This window comes from Budorcas taxicolor, chromosome 13 (genome assembly GCF_023091745.1).
Source record: "Budorcas taxicolor isolate Tak-1 chromosome 13, Takin1.1, whole genome shotgun sequence".
NCBI lineage: Eukaryota > Metazoa > Chordata > Mammalia > Artiodactyla > Bovidae > Budorcas > Budorcas taxicolor.
Genome location: NC_068922.1, coordinates 78,352,108 through 78,372,747, shown reverse-complemented (window position 1 = coordinate 78,372,747; position 20,640 = coordinate 78,352,108).

Genomic DNA, 20,640 nt, shown 5'->3' with positions numbered 1-20,640 from the left:
GAACCTCCCACCCCGCATCACATCCCACTCCTCTAGCAAAACTATTTGAGAATTATTTTTAAATCATTCTGGGTATATTGGAAGCTCATCCCCATGGCTCTGGATCTAGGTGAACACCCGTGTCAGAGAGGAGGATTATGAAGCATCCAGTAGGCGCCATCTGTTTATGTATGTTACTTAATATAATCCTACCCACAACACTGGTGTAACATCATCCCCATTTTACAGCTGAGGAAACTGAGGTCCAGAGGGGTCATAGATTTGTTCAAGGTCTCCCTGCTGCTCTGTGGGAGAGCTGGGATCCAAACCCATGTCATTTTGTCTCCTAAGCCTTTGCTACCATCTTTCATGACCTTAAATCTCCACATTCCCGCTGAGTCTGGATGAAGATGGCCCTGGGGTCAATCTCTATTCCCCACCACCACCCCGGGCTGGAGAGCTTCATGCAGTTTCGGTATCAAGCCACTGGGAGGCGCTAGGGACACACTCCTTGTCTAACTGGCCGCAGCCTGGAAGGGACCCGCTGTGGCAGCCTAAGTCGTCAGGCATTGCCAAAGGGCCCTGGGTCTAGAAACCCTGTTGCACAGGTCACACAAAACCAAAGTTAGTCCTGGCTCACACACAGGGAGTTTCTCATGTGGGAACTCATTAATACCCGGAGGTGGGAACTGACTCCATCTCTGCCTTAGAGACGGGGAAACTGAAGCCCAGAGAGGCTCGGCGGCTTGCCCAAGGCCGCGCAGCCAGCAGCCAGCAGCCCTGGGCCGGGCCGGGCCGGGCCGGGCCGGGCCTGGCCGGTCCTCAAGCTCCGCACCTGTGCCCTCAGGCGCCGTGGTCTACCGACCCTCAGGAAGGCATGCATTGTGTGCGCATCAGATCCATAGGAACATTCACAAACAAATAACATCTCTCCCAGTTTTCTTTCTACGTGTTTTCATTTCCCCACTTTTGATGGACACCCGGGTACACGAGATGTTTCATTTTCATTGCAATTATACTATGAGAAGATCACCAGCCTGAAGTGCCATAATAAATGGCAGCCGACACCCAGCCTCAACATCAGAGATGCGCTGGGGAGCGGTGGAGACTGTGGTCCCAGGTGGCTCGGCCCTGTCAGTCCTGGCACATTGCTTCCTGGCACGTGAGCTGGCCCAATTTTGCAAGGATCATATCCTTGCTCAGGTGTGTCCGACTCTCGGCGACCCCATGGACTGTAGCCCTCCAGGCTCCTCTGTCCATGGGATTCTCCAGGCAAGAATACTGGAGTGTGTTGCCATGCCCTCCTCCAAGGGATCTTCCCAACTCAGGAATTGAACCCAGGTCTCCTGTATTTGCAGGCAGATTCTTCGCCGTCTGAGCCACCAGGAAAGCCCAAGCATACTGGAGTAGGTAGCCTGTCCCTTCTCCAGGGGATCTTCCCGTCCCAGGAACTGAACAGGGGTCTCCTGCATTGCAGGCAGATTCTTTACCAGCTGAGCTGTCAGGGAAACCAGTGATCCAGATTTCTAATGTGAAATTTCCTAATTTTAAAATAGTGAAATTGAAAGTTGCTCAGTTGTTGCCGACGCTTTGCGACCCCCTGGACTATAGTCCATGGAGTTCTCCAGGCCAGAATACTGGAGTGGGTAGCCTTTCCCTCTTCCAGAATTTTAAAATAATGACAATTAATTAAAAAATGAAAAACCCTGGGATGGCCAAAACAAAACATGTCTGAAGGCTGACTTGGCTTGAGAGCGGCCGGTCTGCAAGCTTCCTTAACGGTGCATTCAAGGTCCAGGAATAAACAGGCATCCTCTTAGCGCCCTTGGCCTCTCATGATCATTTAATTAATTCTTTTACCTATTCAGCCACACATTCATTCCCTGCATGCATCCCACCCACCCACTCATCTGTCGATATCCACGCATCCATCATCCATCCTTTATTTATTCATTTCACCCACTTACTCACCCATCCATCCATCCATCCATCTATTCATCCTCCATAAGTTAATTCATTTATCCAGCCATCATTATTGTCCTAGACCCCGGCCTCATGTGCTAGACTCTGGCCAAACCCTGGGGATGCAGTGAAGCCTGTGCACCCATCCTTTTCCTCTAGAAACTCATCATTTGGTTTCGTAGAAATGAGAAGTAGGAGGCCGATCATAGACAAAGATGGAACCAAGTGGTGATAAATTTAGACGCCGCCATTTTCCAGCTCGACAACCTTGGGCAAATCACTACATCTTTCAAGCCTTGGTTTCCTTCTCTGTGAAGTGAGGCTGACACAGTGACCCCTAGCTGGCTCACAGGCAGGCTGTCAAGACCAGGTTAAGCTAGGTAACACATGTGAAGAGGGGCAGGGACACGGTGGGGTGACCCCCGTTAGGCCGTAGGGACACGTGGGGCTGCGGTGTGACATGGGGTCACCAGCCCAGTCTGGGGTCTGCAGAGGCTCTGGGGCGTGGCAGCGTCCACAGGTCCGCCAGGCCCCGTGCTGCGAGAGGGCGGGCTGGGTCATTCTCCGCACAACTTCCCCGCGGTCGGCTGACACCTTTCGCCGGCCCAGAGCGTGCTGGGTTTCCCACTCTTGCTTCACTTCTAAAGGGCAGTTCTTTCTCTGACCACGCCGCCCCGCCCCACCCTGCCCCAGTTTGTGGGAAAACTCTATGGAACAGAAAGGGCTTGCGGGCTCCCCTTTGCTAGATTTGTTGTTATTTTTTTCCCTTTTAAATTGAAACCATGCTTATTAAAGAAGATTAGGAAAAAACACATCAAACAAGAAATAAGAAAGATTATTCTTTGTCCCATTTTTCTAATGCAGCCACACTAAACAGCCTGGTTTCCTTTTTTCTCTTTCCTCTTTCTCCTAACCTAAGGTATTTGTGTGTGTGCGTGTGTGTGTGTGTGTTTGCAGGGTTGTAAGTCATACTGCTCAACTATTTAGTGTTGTGCTTTAGAAAGCTTTTCCATTATATCACAAGCATTTCCCCCCACTGCTCAGCTTCATGAACACATTTGAAGGGCTGCATGGATTTATCCCCCAAATGTTAAGTGAGCACCTACTATGGTCTGTGGGAGAGAAATGATGGAATAATGCTGAGCAACATTCTGTGCCAAACACTGCTCTTAGCCTTTCAATTAAACTGCTTCTTCCTCACAACCAACCTGTGAGGTGGTGCCATCATAATGCCCACTTTCTAGATGAGAAAACTGAGGCCCGAGGTTGTACAGCTAATAGGGGAGCCAGCATGTGAATGCTGGTGGGTCAGATGCACAGCCTGGACTCTGGCTCTGCTGGGTACCTTGTGTCTAGTCGCTCAGTCGTGTTCGGCTCTGCAACCCCATGGACTGCAGCCTGCCAGTCTCCTTTACCCATGGGGATTCTCTAGGCAAGAATACTGGAGTGGGTTGCCATGCCCTCCTCCAGGGGATCTTCCTAATCCAGGGATTGAACCCAGGTTTAATGCATTCTTTGCCATCTGAGCTACTAGGGAAGCCTTTTGGCCACCCACAAATGGTAACCTGAATCCAGAGGAGCTGGAGCTGAGACAGAGAATATACAGGAACATGAGACAGCCCTGAGGAGGCTCCAGACCCATTCTGGGCATCATGGAAGGCTTCCTGGAGGAGGAGGTATCATTCTGGCTGAGAAAGTGGGAGGTGAGAGTGCTACAGACCAAGCGAGCGGCACTTATGAGGGTCTGAGGCAGGAGCAGCATGGGGTGTTGACAAGCTGACAACGAATCTGGCTGAGGTTGGGGAGGTGGTTGGGGCCAGATCGTGCAGGGGCTGTGGGTCCTGGGAATCTTGGGGAGTCCTGGGGAGCCCCAGGGAGTCGTCCAGCTGGGATGTGTCGTGACTGGGGAGGCTTTCCCTGCCCTAGGCCAGGCAGGGCCCCTGCTCAGTCCCCACAGGGTGTCTGAGGCCCTCTGGGAGCTCCTGGACAGTTTGCCACCTCCCTGTTATTCTAGACGGAAGAAGGTTCTGGAAGGTGGGATCTGGACTAATTTGTTCACTTCTGTGGCCTGGGACCTAGACGGGTGCGGGCAGGTAAGATTCCTGGAATGAGGTAACAGCTGCCAGCTGGGGGTGATTCTGTGTCAGGGCCGTGCCACGGCCGGGGAGACTGGGCCCCTCTGTGGCCCCTCAGGCCCCTCAGGTGCACGGCCTTTGGAGATGGGCCCGAGGCCTGAGCTTCGCCAGGACTTTGCTCTCACTTGCCCGCGGTGTCTTGTTTGGTTTCCGAGAGGCCCCGGTAAACAGGTTGACCCTGGTGGGGGCCCTCTCAGAGCTGATCTGAAGGTTGCGAGGAGTGGGTGAGGAGCAGCGTGCGTGCAGCCGCCCCCCACCCCATCTCCCTCCCTCCCCCGGCCTGGCTGGGACCCAGCACGGCGTCCCCCTCCTCTGCTCGGCTGAGGGCCTCCAAGGTAACTATTTGCTCCCGCCCCCTCCACCAAGCCCACTATCTTATCAGCTCAAACACTTCAGGGTTCAGGCCAAGAAGCCAAAGTCAACTTTGAAAAAGTCTTTAAAAGGCCAAAACACAAACACCGGGGAGGGCATTTGGAGGGGGGTTGGAGAGGAGGGCGGGGAGGGAAGAGTGCTTGGCTTCCTCCAACAGACTCGAGACGACGCTCGTGACTCTCTGGGCCCCCAGATGTACGTTGGAGGACAGTCACTGTTTTCAGTAGCAAAAGACTGAATTCACCCACATCCATCGATCGGGGAATGGATAAATCATGACACGCTCTACAGTCTCTGTAAAGAGCAAAGCCAATTCCTGTGCAGCGATAGGGAAATAGATTATAAAGTGGAAAAAGGGAAAAGCAGGGATACAAAGCTGGTTTGTGAATAATCAATCAGATCCTTTTTGTGTAAATAGAAAAGGTGGGGGTATATCTCCCTACATGCTTGTTGATGTGTAGAAATTTTCTAGAATCATTGCCTGGTGTCTGGAACTGTTAGCTGCTTCTGGATCAGGAGTCAGGGGGAGATAAATTTCTCATTTTCCTCTTGGTACCTTCTGAATGATGTAATATCATGTTAAAGTATTATTCTAGAAATAAGAACTGAATAAGAGCTAATAAGAACATCAGTGATTTTGTTCCAGGCAAATGGCTGTAAAAGGTAAAGTGACTTTTAGCACAGGTCAGATTATTGAAGGTCTAGCTTAAGGGGGATAACCTAAGCCTAACTAGAGTCCTCCTAGTAACTGACCATATTCAACCAGGGCTTTCAAAGTTCTCTTGTGCTTTATAAACCTGGATGCTTAAAATGTGCTTTCAAGACATCATCTCCTTTAACCTCTCGAATATTCTATACAGTAGGATCAGATCACTGGGTAGATTGATTCATTCATACAACAAATAGTTACTGTTTTAGGTGGTGAGGATGTTAGCAATCAGCAAGACTGGCCAGATCCCTGATTTCAAGACCTTCCCTTGATGGTCCAGTGGCTAAGACTCTGTGCTTCCAATGCAGGGGGATTGTGTTCAACAGTCAGGGAACTAAGATTTCACAGGTTGCAACTAAAGATCTTGCATGCTGCAGCAAAGATGAAGGATCCCGCTGCTGCGACTACGACCCAGGGAAGCCAAACAAATACATATTAAAAAAAAAAAATCCCTGATTTCATGGAGCCTGCGGGACCAGAGGGAGCGCTGAACAAATAACAAGCAAACAACAGCAATGCAAAAAGTGAGCATGATCATTGCAGGTGGAGGGGCTGGGAGGAGTATGAGACCAGGGAATAGGACTGATGATGGGTGGTGTGGGTAGTGGTCAGCAAAGGGGCTCTCCAGGAGGTGAAACTTGAACTGAGACATGAATGAGGAAAAAGCACCAATTGCAAGAAAATCAGGGAGAGGAAAGTAGCGGGAGTAGCTAGGGCAAAGGCCCTGTGGCTACACTAAGCTTTGCTTGTGGGAGGAACAGAGCAGTGGCCAGCGTGGCTGGCGCTTAGACAGAGAGCCCAAGAGGGCTGGTAGGCCCACCCTGGACAGGGTGGCAAGGGCTGATCCTGGGGGCCTCATGAACTTGGAATCCAGATGAGGAAACTGAGGCTCAGAAAGGTTATTTGCCCAAGTGAAGGTGAAAGTGTTAGTCACTCAGTCGTGTTTGACTCTTTGCAACCCCATGGACTGTAGCCTCCCAGGCTCCTTCTGTTTGTGGAATTCTCCAGGCAAGAACACTGGAGTGGGCAGCCATTCCTTTCTCCAGAGGATCTTTCCAACCCAGGGATCGAACCTGCCTCTCCTGTATTGCAGGCAGATTCTTTACCGTCTGAGCCACCAGGGAAGCCCAATTTGCCCAAGGTGACACAGGTATCAGTGGCCAAGCCAGGATTCAGGCCCAGGTTTCCTAGCTTCACATCCAATCCTTTAAAGAGTTGTGTACATCTACATGTAGCAAAAACATGAAGCATGTATTTCCATATGGCACAGCCATGTTCTGAAAACATTGGTGTTTTCTGTTACCTTTTGCACAGAAAGTGTGCACATCCTACAGAGACTTCTCACCGAGGGACAAACTCATCGAGTCAGCATCCAGAAGAATGTTGCAGAATGAAACAGCACATCCCCAAAGCCCCCTGTATGTCTCCTCCCAGTAAACCCCCCCATGGTTAATGAACCCCTGTGCAGAGTTCTAACCCCAGAGCTTAATTTTACTGCTCCTGGACTTTATATAAATGGAATCACACAGCCTGGGCTCTTCCTTGTCTGGTTTCTTTCACTCAGCATTACGACTGGAAGATTCATGGTGTTTCAGTAGACTTTTACTGTGTTACTGCCCAGACCAAGATATCACATGAAGCATGCGAAAGCATCCCTCCTCCAAAAAACAGGCCATGAGGAAGGAGCTTACGTGGGAAGCCGTTCAAGGCATGTCGTTCCGTGAAAAAGGCAGGGACAAAACAATACGTGTAAAGCAATCCCTGTTTTGTTGGGGAAAAGAGTTTTCCTTTTATGTGGAGCCAAAATGATTCTAGAAAATAAGTTAAATTTTCTCTCAGCCATAGTGCACTATGAACTCTCTGTGAATCGAAATAGCCACTGGATGGAGGGACTGCCTTGTATTTGAGGATGTGCTGAAGAAAAGATAGGATCTGCCCGCTGGGCTCACCTGAGCTATTTAGGTCATGTCTGTCTGCCTCCTATCCCCACTTTGGCCCCATGTTCATGGCGAAACTGTCCAGTTAAATGCCTGTATCATGCGACTCAACCCTGGAGTCAAGGTTTCATGGAGATTCTCCCTGCACGCTGGGGATGACAGGTGGATTTTATTTTTCCTTATTTGTCTATTCTAATTTGTGTAGAAAGAATAAGAAATCCTGTGTGTTAAATAATAGCCGTGGCAGTGGCAACAATCTGACGGACAGAGAGGAAGCCTTTTCCATCCGTAGTTGATGCTGCTGCCAGAAGGTCAGGCTGAGAAAGGGGATGTCACCTGATGCACCGAGTCAAATGGGACCGGGGATGGAGCCCCGAGCCCCCTCGTCACGGCCAGAGGTGTGGCAGAGCAGCGCTCGTGGGGTCATAAGGGAATGGCTCTGTCACCAGACAGACTAGGATTTGAACTCTGACCTTGCCCCTTGCTAGCTGGGGAGTTTGGCTGCTACTGCTGCATAACAAACACCCCCAAACTTAGTGGCAGCAGACAGTCTTTTTATTCTTTTAGATTTATATCTCTTGGATCCTGTGGGTCAGGAATTCAGACAAGACACAGAGAGATGTATTTCTCCATTCTATGATGTTAGCAGTCTCAGCTGGGATGACTTGAAGACGGGGGGTGACTTGGTGCCTAGAGGGCACAGGTATCACGGGAAGAGTCCTCACTCATATGGTTGGTGGCTGGTTCCTCTGCAGGGCTGGTGGGAGAACACCCTGTGTGTGATTTCTCCAAGCAGTCTCTTCACGTGGGCTGGTTGGGCTTCCATTTAACATGGTGGTTGGGCTCCCAGAGCAAGCATTCCAGGAGATCACGCTGGAAATGCAGGGTGTGTTAATGATCTGGGCTAAGCTGTCACCTAGGATCATCTGTGTTGTGTCAGTTGATGCAGTCGTAAAGGTCATCCAAGATTCAAGGGGAAGGGAGAGGAGAGGTTGGTGAGACCTCCCTACTCAATGGGAGGGGAGTCAAAGTCACTCTGTAAGAAGAACCTCAGGAGGATATCCAGAACCTGGAACCTCACACGTGGGTGGTCAGAGTTTAGCATCAGGCAGACATTTTGGAAAACAGTTTGGAAAAGCACTTCCTCAAAAGGTTAAGCATGGAGTTTCACCAGTCATTCTCCTACATAAAATCTATACTCAAGAGAAGTGGAGACATACATCACACAAAAAGAGAAGTCTGTCAGCAGAGGAATGGATAAACAAAGTGTGCCATATCCATTCAGTGGAGTATTATTCAACCCTGAAAAGGAACGCAGTGCTCATACAGGCTACATCCTGGGGAAACCACAAAGGCATGCCAAGTGGCAGAAGCCAGGCACCAAACCCCACAGACTGTACGATTCCGTTTATACGAAACATCCAGAAGAGGCACGTTCACAGAGACAAAGTGGGTTACTGATAGCCAGAGTCTGGGGCAGGGTGAATGGGGAGTGTCTGCTAACCGACAGGGTTTCTTCCAGGGGCAAGGACGATGCTCTAAATTAGTAGTGAATTTTGTACAATTCTCTGAATATACCAAAATCCACTGGTTTGTACACTGATCAATTCTGTGGTGTACGGAGTATATCTCAGTAAAGCTGTTTCTCGAAGAAAAAGCAAGGAAAATCATGAGGATGGGAGACACGGCTGTGAACCTCTGTAGACAATACACTGGGTGAACAGGAGCTCATATTCCAATGCCTCATCTGTAAAATGGGGCTATTTGATGATCAAATGGGCTCCTAAGGTCTTTGGGGGATTAAAGATACAGGCTGCATTGTGCAAGGACAATACGGCTGGATCAGGGTGAGTGGGAAAGTTTCTCATACGTGCCCAAAAGAGCCTGGACATACAGTAATTATGACCTGAACCCAAGCTCTTCCCCCACCTCTGTGCCAGCACCCTGATCTGGCCCTCACCTTGTGCCTGGACTATGGCAGTGGGTCTTCACTGCGTCCACGCCTGGGCTCCACCCCACCCTCCTCCCACGCACGCGTGTACACAGTCCCCTCATGCAGCCAGAGGGGCGTCTATCAAAGTCTAAGTCCAACCATGTCCCTCTTCTGCCCAGAACCTTTCACGGCTCCCACCTCAGGCACAGGAAAAGCCGCAGATCCCATAAAGCCCTCCAAGGTCTGTACCCTGACGCCTCCCTGACCTCACCTCTCCCACTGGCCCCCTCACCCTCCAGAGGCGCCGGCCTCCTCACCGCTCCTCAGGCGCCCAAGGAATGGTCCTGCCTCGGGGCCTTGGCACTCACTGGTCTTTCCGGCTGGAGCACTCTTTCCACGGATACCTTCGAGGTCCGTTCCCTGCTTCAGGTACTTCCTCAAATACCACCTTTTCAGCGGGGCCTGCCTCAGCCTTAGCCTCGCAGTCCGTATCCACTTTGGCTGCATTATTTTCCCTGGCATTTCGTGTGTTTTTAACTTCCTTTTCTGCTCATCATCTGTGTTCCCCGCTGGAACAGAAGTTCTGCGAAGTGGGGGATGTTCTTCTGTTTCGTTCACAGCTATAATCCCAGGGCCTGGTGCCTGGTGAGTGCTCAGTAAATACTGCTCGCGTGAATAAAGTGTGAAAACAAGCAACGAGTGAAGCAGTGCCGACGGAGGGTGGCAGGGAGTGGTGGAGACTGGCACACCGGTAACCCCGGTCGCATCCGCAAGGTGCAGCCAACACTCGGCTCTGTACAGCCCAACGTTTCCACGTGCAGATATGGACTCAGTGTGGCCAAGCGCCGAGTGTTTCAAGGGAAGCCAGAAACTTCTGTATTTATGTGAAATGTCTTGATTTTGAAGCCATTGAATGGCTGCTGATCAAAAATCAGGTGTGTGCATGCAAGGTCACGTCGAACTCTTTGTGACCCCTCGGATTATAGCCCGCCAGGCTCCTCTGTCCGTGGGATTTTTCAGGCAAGAATACTGGAGTGGATTGCCGTTTCTTCCTCCAGGGGATCTTCCTGACTCAGAGACTGAGCTCACATCTCCTGGGGCTCCTGCCTTGCAGGTGGATTCTTTACCACTGAGCCATCCGGGACCACCCCTCTCTAGGTGGGAAGCTGCCATCTGTGACCTCTGACTTAAGTCACAAATGCATCCAAAGGGGTTTCACAGAACCCCAGATTTCTGGGAAAGCTGACAGGACTTCTGAGAGCGGCAGCTGAAGAAGTAAACTTGGCCTTTGAGTGTTTCTGTGAAACGAATGGCATTTTCTTATTTAGGTTCTTAAGACAATTTTATTTTAGGGTGAGTTCCTTTCCCTTCTCATAACTCTCAATTCCACCCTCACATTTATGCTGTGCCCGGGCATCTTTCCGCCACGCTGGAGCAAAGATCAAAAGTAAATATTGGCAGAACATTGGTTTTGCTGTGACCCAGATAAGGAACAGCCTAGAACGGAAATAGTGAGATTTTACTGTTCCTCCCACAACTTCCCTCCTCACCGGATTCCCTCAATATTTACTTATTAATTTCACTTCATACAAAGTCTTGGTGTTAATTTTGTTGCCAACAGGGTGGAGCCTGAACAACTCCAGGAGCTCCAGGCTATAAATAACCCCACGCACAGCGCCCCCTGGAGTTGTGGCATGGCTGCGCACACGTGTTTATTCCTATCATTGTCTCATTCTTATTGACGGGGCAGAGGAATCCTTTTTGCTTCAGCCAATGTCTCCTGCTTTGTGAAAGTAACATGAGCACACGGAGAAAAATTCACACAGGGCACGAGGGTTGAGGGGCAAACTGTCTTCCTTCTGCCTTCGCCTGATCTTTCCCAGTTCCTGTCTCCAGAAGCTCCAACTGTTGCCCGTTTCTTGTGTGTGCTTTTAACTGTGCATACGAATCTCTCTCACTCTCTCCCTCTTTCCAGCTATATAGCATATCACACACATACACATCCATCCATATATGTAATGTAGTGTCTCTTTCTCCGTTTCCCACGTTTGCCTAACATTTCTCTTCGTACCAGTGGTTTATACAAGGCATTGGCCAACGACAGTTTTCTCAGGACAGATCTATTCTGCTGCCTGTTTTTGTACAGCCTGCAAGCTAAGAGTGGTTTTTACATTCTCTTACATTTTTAAATGGTTGAAATCAAATAAAAAGAAAGATAATACTTTATGGCCCATGAAAACGATACGAAATTCAAAGCATCCACGAGTAAGGTTGTACTGGGACACTGTCCTGTCTGTGTGTCTGCGTGCCCTTGTGGCTGCTTTCACGCTCAGACGGCATCCTCGAGGACTTGCAGCAAGGGCTGTGTAGCCCTCAGAGCCCCGAGTGCTTACTATGTGGCCCTCTACAGAGACTGTGTGCTCACCCGCTTTGTGTTGCACACGCTCTGCTTTTTCACGTGACCAGAGCTCCTGGACGCCTTCTGCTCTCAGCACATGCAGAGGGTTCCTGACTCTGTTTAACTTACGGCTTTTTGATTTTACGATAGTGTAAAAGTGATACGCGTTCAGTCGAAACGGTAATTCTGATTTTGAGTTTTGATCTTTTTCCAGGCGCACGATATGCGATCCAGTCCTCTCTTGTGATGCCGGGCAGCGCAGTGAGCCATAGCTCCCAGTCGGCCCCGTGGTCACTAGAGTGAACAGCTGATACACTGACAGCCGTTCTGGATCCAGACATCCATCCTGTTCTTCCCCGTCAGCACGGGTATCAATAGGTGACATGTGACATTCAACATTCTGTTGTTAAATAGGCTTTGTGTTAATTGAGTTTGCCCAACTCTAGGCTAATGTAAGTGATCTGAGCACGCTTAAGGTAGGCAAGGTTAAGCTGTGATAATAGGTTAGGTGCATTAAATGTATTTTCTTCTGTTTCTTTTTTCCAAGGCTGACTGCATAGCTTATGGGATCTGACCAGGGACTGGATCCTAGCCACTGGAGGGAATTTCCTTCAGTGCACTTCTAACTTAAATGTTTTCAACTTACAATGCGTTCACTGGGACATAAACTTATTATAAGTCGGGGAGGATCTGCGTTGATCGACCTCATTCCTTTTAACAAAGGCTCTAGCATCTCTCCTTGCATCGCTGGGCCATCATTGACCCAGTTCTTAGGACAGACCCCTGAAATTCTTGTCTAAATGAAAAAAGTCCACGTCTTGGGACAGTTTGAAAATTCCTGACAAGTACAAGAAATCCCAAGTTGTCTCTCTGTTTATAATTTATATCTTGTTCTTTGAGAAATGGGATTTGCGGCAGCTTACAACGGGAGGGGCAGACCCAGTAAAACTGTAAAACTCCTAAGACAGAGGTGAAATACCAGGAAAGGACTGAAGTCGAGAGGCCTGCTCCTCCTGGCTTAGGGAGCCTGGATTATATTTGAGCTCGAAGCTTTATTTGAATCATATTTGCAGATGATGCAAAAATCTTTGTGGATGTTTATTTTCCTCAAGAAGGAGGTCGAAGGCAGAAGGCCTCTGAGAAGCTGGAAAAAATGCCAGTCAGAGTAACAGAAAACAGTGTTTCCTACCCTCACAATTGCCAAATCTTGAAGTAAATGAATTTTTATTAACAATATTTTTCTTTAAGTTACATAATTTTGTAAACACCTTAAATATGATTGTTTCATCTGGAGGAAAAATACCCATGAATTCATGGTTCTGATGAGTTAGTAATATGCGTGCTTTTTCAAATGCATATAAATCCGCAATGAATACTAAAATTTTTTTGAAAGCACAACTTTATCCACGTACCACCTACAATAATCTTGAAAACCAACAGTGGTGCTTGTGCTAAACATTTAAAAATGCTGGGGTGTCAGACACTGGTGGTTACCATGCCAACTGCCATTTCTCCCTTCCTTTCTGCTGACGGGACCCTGTCTTTGTTCTGCTGGTCATGTACCCAGGCCTGGGAAGTAAACCACATTTGATTTAAAGCAATTATCGCCATCCTATTCTCCTGGACCCGTGATCAGTCTAGAAGTAGTCATTTGACCCAGTTCTGGCCAAAGGGAAACTCTGCTGGGGGCTTCTGGGAAAGGATTTCCTCTCTGATAAGAAAGAGGCATATGAGGTGAGATCTGTTTGCCTCTTTTCTTCCTTTCCTGATTTGGATGTAATTGTGTGAAGAGGTGATGAGTGAGCTGTGGCAACCATCTTGTGACATTAGGTGAACAGCCTAAGGACGAGTTGCTGACTTGCAGTTGAAGGCAAGGAGCATTGGTCCTTTATGATCTCCCTGAGATTCCAAATACACCCTAGGGTCTCCAGTCTCCAGAAGTCTTTCAGAAAACAATAAGTGCTATTATTACCTAAATTGCTATTGTGGAGCCTCTGAAAACTATCTTAAAGGATCCAATTGGCTTTGTCCTTTAGAGCTGGACTCCAACAGCCAACAGATTCAGGGCCATATTCCAGCTCTACCAAGTACTCTGCTATCCTGGCAAGTGGCTTAACTTTTCTAAGCCTTAGTTTTTCTGATCATAAAATATTTATCTTTTGCAGTGACTTTTGAGAAAAAAATTAAAATTCATTTAAAGCACTGGGAATATGAAAGTACTGTTAGTATTAGAATCGGTATTATTTCTTTAGTATTCATATTCTCCTCCAAGAAGGTGGGGCAGAGACAGGAGGTTCACAGCACCTAACTAAAGACCACCAGCCTAGCACAAGCAGAGAAGAAGTTGATCTGAGTGTCAGAACTGACCGCAAGCTGCAGATGAGTCAGTTCTTCATGGGACAAGCTTAGTGGAAGCCTTGGGGTCTAGACTACCAGTGTGATAGGCAGATTCCTGGCTGTGAACTTTCTGGTTCAGGATTTGTGACTCACACTTTCCAGGAGCACAGATTCTACGTTTGGTCATCTCATCTTTTTAAAGGATGTGGGAAGCTGTCCTGGGTCCAATGGCTTGGAGGCAGTGGCCTGGGGGCTATTTACGTAAGAGACTGGAAAGATTCAGGGGCAAGGTCGTCACTGCCTTATGTTTGGTTTACAGAGCAGCTGTTGGCCGTGTCTATAGCAGGCTGAATGAAAGGAAATGGACCGGGAGGTATAGCATGAGCTGAAGGAGCATTAGATGGTGAGTCAGTAAACTCATGACTCCAGCGTGTGACCCAAGGACGTTTCTTCTCAGTTCCAGACCTCAGTGTCTCCCTATGTATAGTGGGGCTCCAGAGCAACCTAAGATCTTATGACAGATAGAAATGCACTTGGCAGCAAGGAGGTGGGAATGCAAGGGTTTATTTTTCCCCATAATAAGAAGTTCAGAGGGAGATGGTTGTTTGTCTTGACCTAGTGGCTCAAGAGAATTGGGGCTCTTGCTGACATCCCTGCAGTTCTCTTGGCTTCCCCATCATGGTTTCAGGAGAGATGCTCAGTCCTTCTAACGATAAGAAGAGAGGCAGCACCGTCCACTCTGTCCCCTTTGCCCCAAAGTGAAAGATTTCCCTGCATGCCAGCAACTCCCCTTACATTTCTTTTGACAGATCTGGTCACGTGATGGATCACATGCCTGAGCCAGCTGCCAAGGATGCTGGGAAAGTGAGGGCCTGGTCACTGTTGTGAAGGTGAAGAGAAGGGAATGCCCATGGGTTTGCTGAGCACAGGGTCTCAGGGCTGCAAACCCCTGATCCTGGCCCCGAAAGTCTCAGGCGTCCAGAGACACTGTTATCCTCCTACGGCCCTTCCAGCGACAGTGGAAGCTGAGAGAACACGACCTGGATTCGAAACCTCCCTCCGACACTGGCTCTTTGTGGGACCGTGGGAAAGTCCCTGCACGTCTGAGACTTCACGTCTCCAACAGGATGGAATATGAGATCCGGCTCCTCCCCAGGGCTTCAGGGCCCTCTGTAATCACACCGCACCCCGTTCACCAAAGGGCTCTGCCTTTGGACCCAAACTGGGTTTACAGCTCTGCAGCTGCCATTTTGAAATCCTTACTGATTTCAGAACAAGTGCCTGCGTTTTCATTTTACATCTGGTCCTGATAATCTCATAGCAGGTTCTGTATGGTTTGTCAGACCCTGTGTGAATTACCCATTTACCCACTGGTATATAGTCCAGGTCTTTGGGTTGACAATGACAGAAACAAACCCAGCTCAAAAGAGTTTAAGAAAAAAGTGAGTGAGTGTGTGTGTGAGAATGTATAGGTTTATGCAAATGGGACTTCCCTCATAGCTCAGACGATACAATGTCTGCCTACAATGCTGGAGATCTGGGTTTGATCCATGGGTCAGGAAGATTCTCTGGAGAAGGAAATGGCAACCCACTCCAGTACTCTTGCCTGGAAAATCCCATGGACAGAGAAGCCTGGTAGGCTACAGTCCATAGGGTCGCAAAGAGTCGGACACGACTGAGCGACTTCATTTTCACTTTATGCAAATTAAAATTCTTGAGATGGGTTCAGCTTCAAGAGTGGCTGGATGCAGATGCGTGCCTGCTCTTTAGGAGCCATGCCCCTTCCAGCTCTCAGCTCTCTTTCCTTCTGTGTCAGTTATGCTCACCCTGTAGCCCCAGGAACGCAGGCTGCCACTCTGCCAGGTCAGCAAGCCAAGTGGATAAAAGCTGACTTTCCTACGTTTTCCCAGCATCAGTCTGGGGTTGACTCGAGTTGGCCTGACTTGGGTCCCATTCCCATCCCAGAACCAATCCCTAGGAATGGGGCGGAATATGCTCATTGCTCAGGCCTAATACACCTGTCGCTCTTGCTGGGGAGACAGCCCACTTCCCTTGAGCCACATGGGGTGACAATGGGGAAGGAGTGGTTCCCAGAAGAGGGGAGGGGGATGGACAGTGGTCGGGTACAAACAAGAGCTGGCTATTGAACGCCCTCCCCCACCCCCAACTATCCCGGTTCCAAGGCCTCTTTTGTATGTGCTTAGTACTCCATAAACGTTTGTTAAATGAATAAGTGATTATACGAAGTAAACTACTAGAAGAAAAATCCATCTGATTTATCAGGATTCAAGTGCTCTTAGAGATCATTTCTGATTTTCCATGTCCGGCCCATTTTTGCTCTATTCTCCTGAACTGGCATCATTTCAATCTTCAGAACCCTGATTCTGCCTGCTGCAGCGCACAGCGAGGCTGCCTCACAGGGCAGAGTCCCCTGTGGGCCCCCGCCCACCACAGGCCCAGGCAGATGAAGGCTGAATCAAGAGTGGCTCACTCTGCCCTGTGGAAAATGCCCAGGAGGCTCTAGCCCAGCACAGCGGCTGATAAAGGCAGATATCACTAGGCATTTTTCCTGCCCTTACTGGCCGGCTTCGGCAGGGCACACTCTCACCCAGTTCTCTTTCGCGTTGAGAACTTCCAAAGAATCCTCTCTGTGCCTGAACCACACGCAGGGCCTGGGCAGGTGATGCTGGAACAGACAGACTTGGAGCCTAGCACACTCAGGGACACACGCTCCACCTAAGGGGTTCCCGAGGACTCAGCTGCCTCCCACTGTGGCTCCATGAAAAATGTGTGAGTGGTGTAGCCAGACCTTCCGATTTTTCAGTAGACTGTTTTAGAAGCTCACAGCAAAATCGAGCAGAAAGTACAGAGAGTTCCCGTATCTCCCTGCTCCCACCCTGTCCCACTCTCAGCCTCGCCACCTACCAACACCCCCCCCCACCCCCCCCCACCCCCCCCCCCCCCCGCCAGAATGGTGCTCCTGCTGCAATCAATGAGCCTAGCGGACACATCGTTAGGGACCCAGTCCGAGTCCGTAGTCACATCAGGGCTCAGCCTCGGTGCTGTGCCTTCTGTGGGTTTGGACAAACGTGTCCTGGCGCGTGTCTCTAATGTCAAAGAACAGTACAGAATCCTTTCACTGCCCTACAAATCTTCTCTGCTTCGCTCAGTCATCTCTCCCTCCCTACTAAGCCCTGGCAATTCCTGATCTTTTTGAAGTCTCCATAAGGTTGGTCTTTTCTAGACCTTTTGATTATCTTATTGCATTTTCTTGCAATACCCGGGGTTTTGGCTGGACTGCCAGCGTCCACTCTGGATGGTAGATGCCCAGGTCAGCCTGGTTAAATACTTTGCATATTATTCCTGGAAATATCCCTTTCTTTAAATGCTGATGATAAATTCTAATTTTATGAAAATATCATGCAGGCCAAATCAAATAGGCTGCAGGCTGCGTTGGGCTCGTGGGCCACCAGTCTGAGAACTCAGATATGGGGATGAAGAAGGACGAAGTTGGAGTCCAAAAGCCCTAGTCTGCTCAGCCGCTTCCGAGCTGTGTGACCTTGGAATCCCCTTGGTCTCAGCCTGTCTGTTAAATGATGGCCTTGAGAATGTGATGAAGAATAAGAAGGGACACAGTCGGTGCCCATCTCTGAGGCTGGATGTTCTGGCATTTTCACAGGCTCGCATGGACTGCAGTGGGTACAAGCCAAGACGCAGATGTACTGCTCTTGTAAAATCTGAAGACGGTAAAAACATCAAAAATTCCCAGACACATACAGGCGTTGAGGGTAGGGGGATGTAAGAGAACAGTGAAGGGAGGCTTGTTGCCTGCTTGGCTGGTCAAAGGGGAAATTTCTCTGCCTCCCAGAAACTCTCCATTACAACAACCATTTTGATGAGGGCCAAGTTGATCCAGGGTTAGGAGCCAGGCTGCCTGGGGTCTGCTCCTGGTCTTGCCATGTACTAGCTGTGTACCCGTGAGAAAGTAGCTTCTCCTCTCTGCACTAGAGCGCCGGAGGTGCTGTTCTTCACGTGCTGTGTGGTTGGTGCCCCTTGAGCTGGGCAGCACACGGCTGTCTCCGGTGACCCTGAAGTTCTTGTCTGGAAGATCAGGGTCAGATGAATTAACTCACGGAACGTGCAGGAAGTGGTGGGTGCTCAGCACCAAGTAATGGCTCCCTGAGCATCCAGCGAGAGAGGTGTCGTTATCTCTGCTCTGGGCCATGCGCTCCACCTGCAACTAGCGCGGCTCTACTGTAATCACCCCATTTTAAAGACGAGAAAACTGAGGCTCAGAAAACAGTGTCAGAGGAGGTGAGCAACTCTCTCAGGGTCACCCAGCTAGAAAGTGGCAGGGAACAACGACAGCAGGAAGCAGCAGCAATGGAACAAGACTGGAAACAGCGAACTGGGACTCAGCACCCCCTGTCTCAGGCTGGGCCCTTTGCTTTAGGCACATCATCTCAGTGCAGCTCCAACACCTCTGCCCTCCCCCGCCTCCCCGGGCTCCACGCCTTAAGAGGGTGTACTTTCCACTGCCCCTAACCTCCACTTCAGAGGAGAGAAGGGCCCCAGTCCAGACAAGGCTGCCAGAGCTGAGTCTAGTTCTCAGGGTTCATGGATGGGTTCCCAGTGGGGTGCTCTGGCCCCGTGACCAGAGCCTCACCTCTTCTCCCCCTTAAATCCTCAGATTTCAAAGCACTTTACATGCAAACTCTAATTAGAGAAGACACCTTCCTGTTCTCCTAATAAACTCTCTTGTGGGGCCCCAGGGCATCAGGGCTGCAAACACTACTAATTCTAGGATATACTCACAGGATGTGGCCAGAACAGACTTGACTCAGACTACCTGATTCAAGGTAGCCCCCCTCTTCTCTCTCTCTCTCTCCTGTACCTGCTGTTTTCGATGTCGCACTGATCAGTTACTTTAAATTGTGTATTTGTTTAATAGCATATTGACTCAATATCAGCAGCTACATTTATAGAGCGGCCACTACAGGCTGGTCTTGCATTTTGCTCTTACAGTCATCTCTCAGCAGCCATGGGCTTCCCAGCTGGTGGTAAAGAACCCACCTGTCAATGCAGGAGACATAAGAGACACAGGTTCAATCCCTGGGTCAGGAAGACCCCTTGGAGGAGGGCATGGCCACCCACTCCAGTCTTCTTTCCTGGAGAATCCCATGGACAGAGGAGCCTGGCGGGCTATGGTCCCTGGTGCCGCGAAGAGTCAGACACGACTGAAGCAACTGAGCACGCACACGCGCACACACGCTCAGTATCCACAAGGCATTGTTTCCAAGACCCCTACAGATAAGGAAATCTACGGATGCTCACGTCCTCTGTGGAAAATGTCAGGGTATTTGCATATAGCCCACTTCACGTCATCTCTAGAGTACTTTAAATACCTAATACAATGTAAATGTTATGTTAATCATTGCTGGCATATGGCAAAGTCAAGTTTTGCTTTTTGAAACTTTCTGAAATTGTTTTTCCCAGATAGTTTCGATCCTCAGTGGGTTGAATCCACAGATGCGGAACCCTCCGTGTAAAGGACCGACTGTGTCAACCTCCTGGGGCACAGAGAGGTTAGGTAACTTCTCTGAGGTCTCACAGCTAGTGAGGAAGCTGTATGTAGTTGCTTACTTATTTATCTGGGTGTCTTGTGTTTTTCTCCCAACTCATCCATCCATCCATCCATCCATCCGGTCATCTATCCATTCATTTTTCAAACACATTTCTTTAATGAAAACTATATGCCTGGCTGGGCTTTAGGCCCTGGGGACACGGAAGTGATTATGTTCACTGCTGCATCCCCAGTGCAAAGACCTGTGGATCTAAACACATATTATCTGGCTCCTTATAGAAAAGGTTTGTTGTCCCCTCATTCAGCTGACTTTTCCATATCTTTTAAGAATGAATTGAAATGCCTCCTCCTCCAGGAAGCATTCTGTGATCTCCCAGGCTGGTTTAAGGGTCTTTACTATGTGTTCCAGTAGTCCTATCTTCCCTCTAAAACAGGGTTACTCAATGTTCCTCCTGCTCTAGGAGCCTTTTTAGACACTTTTTTTCCTAGTTGCCCATCCTCCGTGAAGTTTTAATACACAGATAATCTGTATATCTGTTTTAATAGACAGATAATCTATGTGTCTTTGAAGGGCCATAAACCATGGTAATCTCTAAGTACTTTTTGCCTCTGTTGAGACTACATGTGAACATAACTCTTACTGCTCTGTATGCATTCAGTTGAACAGAATCTATTGAGCAGCTACTATGTACCAAGCCCTGCTCTAGGCACAGAGGGCGACGAAAGCAAAAATAAACACACGGAACTACATCAAACTAAAAAAAAACTTTTGCAGAGCAAAGGAAACCATCAACAAAATGAAAAGACAGCCTATTGAATGCGAGAAGACATTTGCAAATGGTATACCTGATAAGGGGTTAAGATCACAAATATGCAAAGAACTCATACAACTCAACATCAAAAGAGCAAACCAATTAAAAATGGGCAGAGGATCTGAATAGACAGTTTTCCAAAGAGGACGTACAGATGGCCAGCAGACACAGGAAGATACTGAACGTCACTAATCATCGGGGAAAGGCAAATGGAAACTACAGTGAGATTTCACCTCACATCTGTCAGAGTGCCTATCGTCAAAAAGACAACGTGGCGCAAGAACTGGTGAGGATGTTGAGAAAAGGTCAGCGCAGTGCACAACTGGCGCAGCCGCTATGGAAAACAGTATGGAGGCTCCCCAAAACGTCACAGACAGAACGACCATATGATCTAGCAATTCCACTTCTGCGTACTTTTCTGAAGAAGACAAAAGCACTTATTTGAAAAGATATATGCCCCTTAACAGGGCTTCCTGGGTAAC